Source organism: Phalangium opilio, unplaced genomic scaffold, assembly GCF_054372755.1.
Source record: "Phalangium opilio isolate 3A_F unplaced genomic scaffold, DU_Popi_V2 ptg000046l_1, whole genome shotgun sequence".
Classification (NCBI taxonomy): domain Eukaryota; kingdom Metazoa; phylum Arthropoda; class Arachnida; order Opiliones; family Phalangiidae; genus Phalangium; species Phalangium opilio.
Window position 1 is genome coordinate 1,020,131 of NW_028324169.1, and position 15,654 is coordinate 1,035,784.

The window sequence follows — 15,654 nt, forward strand, 5'->3', positions numbered from 1 at the left end:
AGATGTTGTACCCACGAATACGGACGCTGGCTCTGAATTTTTAGCTAAACCAGTTCAGCAATATTTTAAAGAGAAAGGTATTCATCACTACGTTGCTTACGGGAATAAAAAAATTGTGATCTGCGAGAGATTTAACAGAACGGTTCAAGAGAAAATACACAAATTCATGACTAGCGCGGATACTCTTAGCTATCTGGGTGCGTTACCAAAAATAGTTAAGGCTTACAATCACTCGATACACCGCTCAACAGGTATCGCGCCAGTCAATGTTAACCTACAAAATGAGCATAAGGTGTGGTACCGTCTTTTCGGTACCATTAAACCTGGGACAAAACCAAAGCTAAAAGAAGGTGATATAGTTAGGTTGAGTAAATTTGAAAAAACCTTTTCAAAGGGATATAAAGGCTACTTTACAAAAGAGATCTTTATTATTGATAAGGTTTTGTACCGTAATCCTCCAGTATACGTTGTTAAAGACGAAAATAACGAAATAATTAAAGGAACGTCTTACGAATACGAACTATCTAAAGTGATATGAATACGTTACAAATAAATCAAATATTATCATGCGACCAGAGAACAAAACCCCACTATCTAGGTACTTTTCCTAGAGACATGCTTCCCAGTAAAACTAGAAAGAAGAAATTTGGTTTTGTTCTGAACACGGAGAGAGCCGAGGATCCTGGGCTTGAAAATGGCGAAGGTAATTTTTTCTGCAGTTACGGGCAGAGCCCGGATACGTATAAAATTAACCTGGCCAAATACGCGTCCAGATGGATCTATAACGATAAATTAATTCAAGATATGTTCTCCCTTTGTTGCGGACCTCATTGTATATTCTTTCTTATTCAAAGATGTCTGGGAAATTCGTTCCATAGAGTTCTGAAAATGTATGAAAATAAAACGGAAATTAACGACGCCTTATCTTTATGGAATATCTGCCTGCACTTGTTAAGACATAGATATGAAAAATGTAATCAATAAAATAAAGTTGTAATGTTTAATAATCAGATACATTTGTATTGAATGCGAGAATAAAATATTTATTGTTCGAATATATTCTTTTTTATATAAATTGTAATAATTATGCTTTTATATATAATCAGATACATGATTTTATATAATCAGATACATGCTTTTATATAAAATGTAATAATCATTATTAAGGTTATTTTTTTGCCTTTCTATAAGTTACCCACTCGATCTTAGATTCGGGCTTTTGAAGCTCTTTCAAGCTAGCTTCGCGATCTTTTTTTATTTTGGCTTGTGTAGGGTACGGTTTTGACTTCGTAGATGGAATTTTCGCGAGTCTTTTTTTCGGCAAAGTCTCATCGTTAGGGTTAAGTTTCCGGAACTTTGAACCAGAAGCGCCCTTCGTTGATAAGGCCTGTTGAATTTGAGACGCCACGGGCTGATTCGGTACCATGGGTGTTAAAACTGGTATACTAGGCGTTTGAGACGTCCCGGACTGTTTCGGTACCACGGGTCCCATGGGTGTTAAAATTGGCATACTGGTCGTTCGAGAGAGAGACGCTGGCGTAGTAAACGACATCGCCGGTGTTTGACCCATTGCTGTACTACTCATTATAGGCTGTGGGGTAGTCAGACTCGTGGAGATATTAAAAGGGGTTCTTTTGGGAAGGGGTAGCGATATTAGTAGGGACATTTTGGGAGGGGGTAGAGATATTAATAGGTATATTCTGGATAGGGGTAGGCCACGATGGAGGAATCCAAGACGAGGATGAAGGACTTAGAGGCTGAATTTTGCTTGACACTCCGGGTGCTGGAAAAGACGAATTCGTTGTAGGTGGCAAGATAGTAACGCTTAGTGGCTCCGCTAAACTCTTTAAAGATAAATATTTTTGAAGAGTTAAAAGGTACTCCTTCAATTTTTCCTCGGCAGAACCACGTTTTCTCAGTACCTCTTTAATGGCGTTGTCTAAACTGTTAACTTCCATTTGATTGTCCGTCAGTAAAGCCGCTGGTACTAAAACGCACTTTTTCATTATCTAGTAAAGACCGAAGCTATTGTTGGTATTAACATTGAAAGCAACGCCGGCCAGAATCCTCCTACCTGTTTAATTAACACCTGTCGCTTCTTTTTGTCGCTTAAACCTCTCTTGGATAAATACCTTATAACGTTTTTGTAACGTTGAAGTCTTTTCTTTTTATGACGATTCAATGGAATACCGCCGTTTTTCAAATTATAACAAATACCGCTTATACAATCCAATTGGGGTCGCGCACACTTTGATATTAAAAGTTTTCTTTGTTTCACACCGCTTTTACGCAAGAGATTTAAAAAGGGTAATTGATTCCTAACCGACACGGGTAAAGGCATGTCTCGAAATGAGGTTAAATAAATTGAGATTTATATTTTATGGATTATTATTTTCTAAAGTAGATTACCATCGGTCCTTCATTAGGGAATATATTGGACCTAAGTCTTAAACTATTATCGGTACTTTGTTTTAGATCTATTAAGATATAAGAATACGCTTTTTCGGTACACTCTTCGTACGCTTCTGTTAGGCGTTTGGTGTCTGTAGGAAAAAGCTGACGACTTAAATAGCGAACCTGGTTATTATCCCTAGGATTTTTAAACATAACGATATAAGAACAGTTCAATGATATATTTCTAGAATATTTACCTGGGTTAAAAACATTTTGAGACAGCAGAACGATGCTTAAAGATAAATGATGACTCCCGACACAAAAAAGATTACTTATAAACTCCTGTTTGGTACAGGTGTTAGCTAGATCGTCTAGGATTAAAAGATTATTTATTCTCTTATAAAAAAAATCAGGATCATTAGGAATTAGTCCTTCGTGGAATTCAATAGGTAAAAAGAGTTTCAGTTCATCAAAAATGTCCTGATAAACACTATAGCAATAGACTATTCTATCAGGAGTTTTGTCCATGATAATGTCTTTATATTTGAGTAAATTTATTACCCACGTTGTTTTCCCCGAGCTGCTTGGGCCAGCCAGTAAAATGGTCATCGGTGTTTCTAAGCGGAGGCGATAATCTAACCCGTTCTCCATTTTTAAAACGTTCTCTAATATCGTCTATGAACTCGTAGTTGACTCGATCTTCGTACGGTATCACTCTCACTTTAACAAGGTGGGAAAACGTGACCCGATGTTTAGTGGTCCGTTTTTTCATTTGTGGTAGCGGACGGGTCGTGATGGCTTAAATATCTTTAACAGATAAGCGCAAAAACTAGATAAGGAAGGTACCTGCCATTGGAACTTTACATTTTAGAAGAATAACATCAATTTTTAGGGTACCCTCAAGTATAAGATTACGCTTAGACTGCGCCACCTTTTCAATACTAGCTAGTAACCGATCAGAAGTTAATTCATTTATAGCCATGAATCTTAAATTGATAGGGTTCTCTAAAGCGTCAGAGCTCAGGGCGAATCTTATTAAACTATATTCTTCAACATTTCGCGTAACATGAGTTATGAGAGAATTCAAAATTTGGGAAAGTTGATCGTGAATATTTATTAATTTAAGTTCTTCTAAGTTGCGGAATTTAACGTTATATTCGGTTGTAACGCATCTATACTTCCTAGATACACTGTTTGATGTTTTATCTATCGTATAATATAGCTCTGGTCGAAATTTAGTAGCTAAATCGACTGGTTTAACCTCATCGTCTGACCCTGAAGTGTCCGACGATGAAGTGTCCGACATTTTCAGCGGGAAAAAACTTCAAATCTATATTTCTTTCCGAAAGCAAATGAATACCAATTTTCCCAGAAATTTAATGATCCAATGATAAATATTTAGTACTCACCAATCTTAAAAACTAGTTGATAGTATCGTTATTTCGACACGAATGAATTTCATCCGTTAATACCGCGCTTTTATATATTTTAACCGTTAGAACTCACCTTCTATTTAGATCTTGGAACACTATTACGATTAATATCTTCCCCGATAAAACCGTTTTCGAAGAGATGATTATAGAACCGTATGGGAGAAAGAGAAAGCGTGGGCGTTACTAACCAATAATAAAACCCAGGCTTTTTCCTTCTCCTCAATGGAACCTTTTCTGGTTACGAGGCTCGAACCGTAAAAATGAATCCATTGTTAAGATATTTAAATAGCACCATGTTGGAGCGGAGCCTGTATGTGATTAACTGTTAGAACGCATCTTCTATAGTTGTTAGTAAAGTATTTTTTCGGTACGAATGAATCTCGTCCTTTAAGTCTGATCTGTTATACTAAATGGGTGTTGTCTTTTCTAGCTTTAAGTTAAAGAGATATATTCTTTAATGTAAGGGCTGTGAATAGCTCGTTACACTTAAACGGAGTCATATTACTTATTATCGTTACTGTGGTATGGATTTATTAATTTTCATTCGTATATCTTTTATTTTTAAACCTTCAACCATATCTGCTTCTCTTTTTGTTTTATCCAACTAGTTCGAGTGAAACCTTGGGTCAAGATTAAACTTAGTTATAAACAATTTATAAAATTTTCCCATCGCCGATGAACGCCTTTATTTTTTCATCATTATATCTATACATATACAGTGATATTAAATTTCATCTTTTATTTTTCCAAGTCTTCAACCATATCTCTTTATTTTATCCAGTTACTCGTTCATTTATAACCATAGGGCTAAATTATGTTATCGACAATTTATAACTAACTTGTCCTATCGCCGATGAACGCCTTTATTTGCGTCATTAAGACTGTATAGATACAATAATATTGAATTTCATCTTTCATTTTCTAAACCTTATTTGATATCTGTTTCTCTTAATTTTTTATCCAACTCGTTGTAAAGCTTAGGGATAAAATTAGTTATCGACAATTTTATAACTAACTTGTCCTATCGCCGACAAAGGCCTATATTTACGTTATTTTATATATGAAAAATAGGGATTCTCTTCAAAACAGCGCTGTCAATACCATTAAACGTATTCGCGACATCTTGTTTCGTCAATTTTCTGATAGTAATATCTTTCTAGCGCAATGACGGATAACATGTAGACGTAAAGAAAATTGTCTCGAGTGAAATTCGAGATGATAACAGATAATAATAAGTTAACATACGTTACATAAGCGAACACTCTCTTATATAAGTCTGGCGATTACGTCACGACTAAAGACAAGTACAGACACGTCCTAAAAACCCCTAAACAATTAACAAAGCCCTAATCAATTGGCGTTTATAGAGAAGATTACATTAACGACTACCGGGATATAAAAAGGATGAATATTCCTCGTAGATACTATCGAGAGTCCCTAATTTCCTCAATTCTTCCCGTAAACATTTTATAAAGTCATTTCCGTAAAATTCGGCTTTTTCTTCTAAACACAATGGCGCCGGTGAATCCGTTTCCGGGGCTTTAACTCTTGTTTGATTTATACCGTGACCCAATCGGGTAAATAAAAAACCGTCATGTAAATCCTCCAAAATAATGTCACTATTATCAAATATTAATCGCTTCAAAATTCCCACCTGATTCTGGTACTCGATATCTTGATGTTCAGGAGGTTTATCTTCATATATCGTGCATTTCTTAGTAACACGAGCGATTTTACCACTTTCAGATACTTGGTGTTCGAAACATATTGTATACATAGTGCATATATTGGAAATCCTCGCGCCCTTTGAATCGTTGATACGTCACTATATAACGCATAGTGTGTAAGAAGATATCCATTAGAAGTCACTGCTCTCTTAAAGGCGAATAACCGAGATAAAGAGAGTACTCTCTTATCAGACAAACTCTATCTGGCGATTACGTCACGACTAAAGAAGTTCACGCCCTTAACCAATTATCAAAGACCTAATCAATTGGCGACCCCCACTCTCGATAAATAAACGAACTCAGAGAAACCCCCCCGGATAAAAAACCAGTGTTCCCCCGCGCTAGACTCACGCGAGTATACACGCGCGAGTCTAGCGCGTTAGAAGGCTGGCGACCCAATTAAATGACCTAATTTCCACTCCATATTTTAGGTGGTTAACTACTCACGGTGACACCAAACCATGATAAGGTCCAAGGCCTACTGATACGGTGACACCGAACCATGATAAGGTCCAAGGCCTGCTGATACGGCGACACCGAACCATGATAAGGTCCAAGGCCTACTGACACGGTGACACCAAACCATGATAAGGTCCAAGGCCTACTGACACGGTGACACCAAACCATGATTAGGTCCAAGGCCTACTGACACGGTGACACCGAACCATGATAAGGTCCACGGCCTACTGACCCCGAACCATAATAAATAACAGGGCCCTTCAAGCACCGATACTGAATGTGATAGATTTTCATAGCCTTATACCTAACTTATATTAAAGAGATAATCCATAAGGAAGAGAGAGACCAAATATAATCCGAGTAGATAAGAGTCGATTTCTCCAACACCCCTTCTCGACGATTATCGGATAATCCGGTTTTGGACATTAAGTGCTTTAGTTTTTGTTTTGTTAAAGGCTTGGTTAACATGTCGGCGGTCATTTCCTCGGTTGGACAATAGTTGATATCGATGATGTTGTTTTTCTCTCATATCCTTGAGGAAGTGATATCGGACGTCAATGTGTTTCGTCCTAGCGCTGATCCGTTCGGAAAGACTCATCTTGATGCATCCTTGATTGTCCCCAAATAAGCAGGTTGGCGTGGTAGCCGGGAATCCAACATCTTCGAGAAGCTGTCGTAGCCAAATGACTTCTTGGGCGGCATGAGTGGCTGCGACGTATTCGGCTTCTGATCGTTCCCTGTTCGAATTGGAATAGGTATCCGCTCGTTGATTTCCGGTCTTGATGATCACCGGCCCAATCTGCATCGACGTAGCCGACAAGTTCTGGTGTTTCCTTCAAAGCTGGGAAATGAAGTCGGGCATCTTTTGTTCCCTTGAGATAACGCATTACTTGTCTGACGGCCGTCCAATCTCTTTCTCTCGGCTTTGAGACTCGTCGGCATATGTAGCTGATGCTAACTGCAATGTCTGGTCGTGAAACGGTAGCGATGTGTAGAAGTATTCCAATTGCTTCTCGATACCGGTTGTTGTTAGGTAGGATATCTTCGTCTCCAGACAATTTTGGATAAGAGGGATCCATAGGAGTTTTGGATATCTTCGCATCTTGCATGCCGAAGTCTTCGAGCATGAAAGCTATTTTGGTTCCTTGATGGATTGTAAAACTTCCGTCAATTCCTCGCTCAATCTGGATACCGAGGTAATACGAGGCGTTTCCTAGGTCCTTTAGCTCGAAGTGCTTATTTAGTTTCTCGTACAGATTGTTGATGGTGGCTTCATTCTCGTTCAACACCAACAGATCATCTACGTATAGTAGGATATACGTCCAGGTACCGTCTTGTTCCAATTTCGAGTAAAGTCCTGGATCGGCTTTGCTACGATTGAATCCTTCATCAAGTAGAATTTGATTGGCTTTGACGTTCCAGGCCCTTGCAGATTGCTTCAATCCGTATAGGCTGCGCTTGAGTCTGCAGACCTTCTCTTCATTTCCAGGTTGGATGAAACCCGGAGGCTGTTCCATATACAGGTCCTGGACTATGTCTCCATGCAGGAATGCGGTTTTGACGTCATAGTGTTTGACCAATAAGTTCTTGGCTGCGGCGATACTGAGTAGAAGTCGTACGGTCTCGTACTTCACGACAGGTGCAAACGTCTCGTCAAAATAGCCTTTGGCGACTAATCAAGCTTTATATTTGCTGAGTGTGCCATTTTGATCATGTTTGGCTTTGAACACCCAACGGCAAACCAATGGCCTTCCGATTTGGTGGTAGGTCTGTTAACTCCCAGGTGCCCTTTTCATGCAAAGATGATATTTCTTCTTTAGCAGCATCTGTCCAGTTCTTCCTTTCTCTCGGATTTAAGTCGGCGAGTTCCTCCCATGAGCTTGGTTCGCGAGGATATTGAACCGTTGCCTTGTACGTCAATCTCTTTGGTGGAATGCCCTTATTATCCCTTTCCGATCGTCTTGGAAGAATAGGAACTGATGGTATTTCTTCAGATTCTTGTTCTCCATCAGATGATGATTCTGATTGTTCCTTTTTCGGATGTGACGTGATCAAGGATTCAGCTGAAATAGTCTCTTTTTCCCCTTCTGGCTCTGATATGATGCCTTCTTCAAAGGTGTTGTCTCTTGTTCCTTCGACGAAAGTGACAGAACGGCTGAAGTGAACTTTGGCAGTCTCAGGATTGAGAATACGATAGCCTTTCGTTGCTAAGCCATATCCGACCAGGACTCCTTTAAAAGCTTTGTCTCCGAATTCTACTCGTTTCTCCTTGGGAAGGTACGAATAGGCTTTACTTCCGAATACACGGATGTGTCCAATACGTGGCTTTGAACCACTCCAAAGCTCATAAGGTGTTACGTCAATGGCTCTTGTTGGCAGACGATTTTGAAGATAGGCGGCGGTCGTGACTGCTTCACCCCAGTAACGGTTCTCGAGTTGTGCGTCTAACAGCATGCATTTGGCCATTTCCGTCAAAGATCGATTCTTGCGTTCCGCAACTCCATTCTGTTGTGGATTATACGGTACGGTCAATTGGTGTTCGATGCCAAGATCCTTGATATAATCTTCAATTTCATGGCTGATATATTCTCCACCATTGTCTGATCGAAGAGCATTCGGGTATCTTCCGAATTTGGTCCTTACGGATGCAATGAAATCCTTGAATGCAATTAGAACGGAGTTCTTGGTCTTCATCAGATAGAGCTGTGTAAATCTTGAGTACTCATCGATGAATGTTAGTATGTATCGATTACCGCCAGGTGTCACTGTCGGCATTGGCCTGCATACGTCCGTATGGATTAGTTCCATAGGCTCCTTGGTCTTCGATGTAGATGTTGGGAATGGTTTAGCTGTCATCTTTCCCTTTAGACAACATTCGCAAGTAAGCTTCCGCTGACATTCGGATAGCTTGATACCATCGGCAAGATTCTTCGATGAAAGTGACTTCACAGCATCTATATCCCGATGCCCTAGCCGTCTATGCCAAAGGTGAATGCAATCGGCTGTATGCGAGTTGCTTGCAACTTTTGCTATTTGCTTGGTTTGAAGTCGATAAAGGAATCCATCCATCTTGGCGAAAGCTGCAACGTTTTGACCTTTCATGATTCTGCATTCGTCGCCTTCAAAGATAACAGAGTGTCCTGTCTGTGTCAAACGGTGTACAGAAAGTAAGCTGCCTCCTAGTTTTGGAACATAAAGGATGTTCTTTACGGCTATACTATGTACTTCTCCGTTTGGAGCGAGGCAGTCAATCATTCCATCGCCAATCCCTTCCGCCATTATGATTGAGTCGTCGGCGAGATGAATCTTCTCCGATTTCGGCGTTATGAATTTGAAATTCTTCCGATCGCTGGACATGTGACTGGTGGCCCCTGAATCCACATACCATGAGTTCGCTTGTGAGCCATTCGAAGCCTTGAAGGCTGTATACTCCCCGCTCGTTTTCTTTTCTACCGCTGCTTTACTTCACTCACTTCGGGATGCAGCATGTTCTCGATCCAGCTTATCTTTGTAGCTTCGGCAGTCCTTCATATAGTGCCCTTGCTTGTTACAATCATAACAGACTCCTCTGCTTGGACGACGCCCTTGATTATTGAATCTTCGACCTTTGATTTGACTTGAAGTGTGCAACGCTGTGTCATTCCTAGAGGAAGCTGCTCTAGTCTCTTGACGTCGATTGAATTCGTCCAGTAATTTCGCTTTCACTAAGTCTAGTGTCAGATCTGCTTCCGGTCTCACTTCGAGGGCTGTGACCAAGACATTGTAAGATTCCGGTAGACTGCAGAGTAGCATGGCAGCGACGTGTGTATCATGCAACTTTTCTCCGATTCCTCGTAATTTTTCGACGATCTCCAACATGGACCCTATGTGGTCTTGCATACTTTGGTCATCGTCCTTGAAGCGCATTTGATGCATCTTCCGTAGCAGGAATAATTTGCTTGTGATGTTCGCTTGCTCATGTAGCTTCTGGAGTGTCTCCCACATGGAATGGGCAGTCATCTCGTGAACGATATGAGTTAATTGATCGTCTTCCACAGACAGTGCTATAGCAGCTTGGGCTTGCTTGTCTCTCTTATCCCAGTCAGCAGGAGGTTCCGACGTAGGTTTCGCTTTCTCGACGACTTCCCATAGATTGTCTCTGGTCAGTACCATCTTCATTTTGAATTTCCATAGTTGATAGTTAGTATTGTTCAACTTCGTGACGAGAGATTTCAAGCCGCTTGAAGCCATCTTGTATACGTGTTGACCGAAGACTAAGTCTTATACTACTATACAAACTGGTACCCGACTGTCCTTAACATAAGTATTTACACGTGGCTGAGCCCATAACCTGATAGATTTTCATAGCCTTATACCTAACTTATATTAAAGAGATAATCCATAAGGAAGAGAGAGACCAAATAAAATAACGAACTGTTTATTAAACAAGTGAGAGAGTGAGTCTGATTAAATGATAACATAACATTGCTATTTATAGCAGTTACTAAAAAACAGTATTAAGATATTATTAACCGGTTAAAAAAAACTAACATCGTATTTCTTAGGTAACAGAGTTAATATAATCCGAGTAGATAAGAGTCGATTACTCCAACAGAATGAAGGCAAGCGGTGAACGACTTACCGTCCTGGCTTGGACTATAGATCAGACACAAAAAGCAAGGAGATTCCCGACCGAAATCGACACTTAATTAGAAGCTGTGAAATGATAGTCAGTCCACGTATTTATGTACGGGTTGGATTTCAACGTGTCCAGAATAACTTTCACGGCTACATTTAACACATGAGCAAAACAACGAAGCCTATATTGCATAGAGAATCGATATTCAAGAAGGGCACTTCTTTCGGCGAGCTCCTTGGAGATGGTTTGATTGTTGGACGCATTATCCATAATAATAGCAAATATCTGAAATAGTGGTTCTTATTCTTTTAACTTGAGTCGCTACATAACAATTAACTGGTTTACTTGATTAATGTTTCGCTCCTTCATAAGCTCTAGGAAAACATTGCATATTTCTACACCCGTATGTCTTCCAGGAAAGTGTATAAAGCCTAGCAAAATCGATCTTACGTCCCATGTTTTGTCAATCCAATGGGCAGTAACACCCATAAAGGGTATGCGGTTAGTTGATGTCCAAATGTCTAGGGTAAATGCTATCTGACCATCTATGGATGGAGGATGTACAGTGGAAGGCAGGGGAGCATGGGAGGATGCGCGGTGGAAGGCAGGGGAGGATGTAGAATGGAGGATGTACAGTAGAAGGCAGGAGAGGATGGAGGATGCACAGTAGAAGGTAAGAGAAGATGGCGGATGAGAAAATGGTTAAGATGGAGGACTAAAAATCTTTGTAAGTGGGAGGTTAATCCTTTTGGATTGAAGCGCCCCGCTTTCGCACCTGTAAGGGCTGTTTTTGATTGATAGATGAATGAAGCGTGTTCGATTCTCGGATGTAGAAGTACATACATTGGAGTGTGAAGATAGGGTGAATTATGATTTAAGAAATAAACAGTATTTAAATATGTTAACTAGATCAAAATTTGAACCATTAATTTCTCCCGTATTAATCAAATGGTTAAGGGGTATGAACCTCCAGATGACGTTGGGGGAAAATAAAGAATTTGACGGCGACAAGTCAAGCAAAACGGTATTAGGCCTTGTCAAAAGTTAGTTGACTGAGCTATAGTGAGCCTTCGTCAGATTATCACATGTCAATGATATAAGAAGTTGACCCTCGGAAAGCCTGTGATGAGTAGATGGTTATAAAGTTACTAACTCTCGATTTTGGAGGTAGATACTGTCTAGTGACAAATTAACCGATGTTGATATCAAAGCTTAATTGAAATACCAATACCATTTTTTTTTATCTACTGAAAGAGATATCAAGATAAGTAATCAAGATATAAGTAATGAAAGAGGAAGTGACGTACATTTGGTTTGGATAAAGGTTTGGCGGGAGATCAAAGTGTCGATTTGGATTTGGGTTAGAGAATACGGTTTTAAGCGCCCTATCCAAATGGAGCCGACCCAAACGTTTAGATTTGGATCATAGTCCAAATGATTTAGATTTTTAGAGAATAGGGTCCAAGGACAGGTTTTAATATCCTGCTTCGAAATGATATAGAGGTTTCAGCAGATAATGTCGGATATTTGCCTACAATCAACGCTCCAGCGACTGAAATGTCTACTGTTCAGGAGATCCTGCGACGTTGTTTGCAAATTAAAAATACTTTGGGTCTCCCTAATATTGCTGTCGATTTTGATCAAGCGTTATACGCAAAAGCTCCTGAAAAAGTTTGGGCGAATGAAGAATTCTTTCGAAACATAGTTCTGTTGATGGGAAACTTTCACTTAATTTGTTTCTTTATGTCCGTAATTGGAAAATTGTTTGCAGATGCGGGCATTCGTGACGTAGCTGTTGAATTTGGAGTTATAGCTGAAGGCTCTATTAACAAAGTATTAGAAAGGCAAACACTACAACCGAGGCTTCCATAAGTTGACGTTGATGAGAATAGCGTGAAAATCTTTCACGGTCTGGTTTGAAACTAGAGACAACAGTGACTCTATAAAACTACCACAAGCAGCAAAATTATTCGAAGAGTTTCAAACAAACACGTCTCGCACAACAACATTGGACACCATCCTGGAAAACGAATTGTGCAAATCGATTTTGGACAAATTTCTGGAATTTTTAAATATCTTGCGTTTTGAAACGGGCGATTTGTCGAAATTTTGGATGACGTACGTTGATATGGTCGGTACCTTGTTGAAATTGCTTCGTGCCCATAGAGAAAGCGACTGGTATTAACACTTATCAGCTATTAGAGAAGTAATTCCTTGCGCTTTTCAATGGACATGAACTACTCTCGATACCTTCCAGTCTATTACGCACAGATGTGCAATCTTAAAACTACTTGTCCTGAATTGCACGCACATTTTGTAGATGGCGGATTTTATGTTCAATTCCGTCACAATAACCCGTTCGGAAGAATCGCAGTTGATCAAACTACCGTAAATAAAGACATTCAAACGACAGGTGGTACCAAAGGTTTCAGCCTCAAACCAGGAACAGTTTCTCGTTTTTATTTTACGGCTGAGCACAGAGCAGGGGCATTGAGACAGTTAAGAGAACAAATATCTATTCAGTCACCCGGACTATGTCATCCAGACTTAGGAAGAACTCGAATAAAGAGAGACGAAGTTGACGTATCATCAATCGTTGATCTTCTGGAAAATAACTGGACAAATCCTTTTGGAGATACTCACTCCGATATTGTAAGCATTTCTACTGGTGTAAAAGCGTCCAGAGAAGTTTCAAATGACCTTCTTTCGGCTAATCAAAGAGGAGAACACGCTTACCAGAATTTTTCAAAATCTCGTTTGGAAACCGGAACTGGTTTTCACGACCCGATTAAGAAGATTAAAATTAAATCTTTCAGTTCAATGAAAAAAACATTTCGGAAAGGTAAAAATAACGACATCGTCCTAAAATCTGACCAAAGGCTCTTCGCTAAGATGGTATTGATTGCGGAAAATCGAAAACTCGACATGCAAGACGTTTTCAGCCATCCCTTGGGACCTTTACCATGGACACTGGCGAACGCCGATGGCAGCTTAATAAAACCAACAAAGCTGCCTTTGGAAAATATCTTGAGAACAAGGTGGCTCCAACTGAAAATAGTCCAAGACCAAATGCTGCACTTATCGATGGAATGGCTCTGATTCAGAAGCTGCACGGAGGAAATCTCACTTTTGAAGAGCTTTCCGATCACATTTTTCGTCATATTCGTAAGGCTGGCATAGGAAGTCGAAAAATTGACGTAGTTTTTGACGTTTATAAGTCTAAGTCTATAAAGTCAACAGAACGAGTGAAAAGAAGGTGTACTGAAGGTCTCTCTTTTAATCAAATTAGGCCAAACCATAAAATTAAAAATTGGAGGCACATTTTATCTTGTTCTGAAAGCAAAAACAACCTTATACAGTTTTTGACGGAGAGCTGGAAAGAACAAAAGAGAAGAGATCGACAAGTTGACGTTGTTTTGTACTTCACTTGTTTATAGAAATGCATAGAACTCACCAAAATAGACATCGAAGAGATAGGAGAACTTGAGTCTAGTCATAAAGAAGCTGATACTCGCTTAGTTTTACGTGCAAAACACGCTTCTAAAGAGTACGAAGGCTTAGTATGACTCTCCGACGATACAGACGTTCTGATTTTGTTCTTGGCTTTTAATACGGAAATTAAAAGCAATATTTTCGTCGGTAGAGGAACTCAGGCCAAAGTTAGAATCATTGACATATGTAAAATGGCTTCAGCTCATGGAAAATAAGTTTATTATTAGGATTACAATCGTGGACTGGCTGTGATACCGTTGGTTTCATGGCTGGTCAAGGAAAACTAAAAGCGCTAAAGATCATTTCAAAGAATAAGAAGCTCAGATGTGCCATTTCCTTTCTCGGATGCATCTTACAAATAAAACAATAGCAGGAATACAAGAATTAACATGCCAAATCTATTCCAACAATACGAAGGTCAAAGACGTGAACACTTTACGTTATCAGATTTTTCTAGCAAAAAAGGGAAATGTTGAATCCGGTCAGTTGCCACCTTGTTCAGATACTCTCTTACCGCATACCAAGCGAACTAATTGCCAAGCTGGTATTTGGAAACGTAGCCTTTAAAACGTCCTCAAATTCCAGAACAAACTGCAGACCACAAATGGAAAGTTGACAAAGACGGAGGACTTGAAATAGTTTGGATGGCAGGGGCTCCTGCACCAGAAATAGTTTTAAGCCTAATGGTTTGCAAATGTTCTCGAAGCCGCAAACCAACAGTCTGCTCATGCATCATGAATGGCCTCAAATGTACGTCCGGTTGAAAGTTGTTAGACCGCACAAATATGATAGATGAAAAACTTGCAGACGAAATCGAACGAGAACACAATATGAGCGACTCATGTAACAGTGATGACGAATGATGTAAATTAACAAGATTTTCTATTTACCATATACCATCCGTAGTTAAAATAAAAATATATTGTTGTAGAAGTTGAATGTTGTTTTTGGGGTCGATATTGTGATGATATTTACTAAAATCCTAATAAAGGTCTAAACAACCACTATCATACGAAAACTATATTACCGCGGATTGTATGTATAATTTCTCCACTTATTCATAAATTAACTTAGGAAGGTAAGTAATAGCTTACAATGCAGCTTATTTAATGTAGATATGATATATGAAGTTGAAAAGTTTCCAGGTCGTAGTGTTTTCCTTTAATAAAACAAAACATCGTATCTTTAGGAGGTTAAAATCTCTTTTTTGGTAAGTTTCTGCAAAAATACGCAATTTATGATGAAACACCAGTGTAAATAAATTATAGAACTGTTTAACTTCTTCCATTTGAGATATTAAACATTGCAATATAATTAGTAGTTCATCAGATACAGCCGATTTAAATGTTCCTTAAGCCGCCAGCTTGAAACCGGGGCCATCTTGAATAGCTGGGCGATAGACAGTTTCATCACACGGTTTTGCAAACCCTATCCAACTATCTTTCCGAAAATTACATTAGTTTTAAGTCCCTAGAGTTGGTACTCGAAAATGTGATATTGAGCACCTGGTTCATGGACTACTAGCGTTATT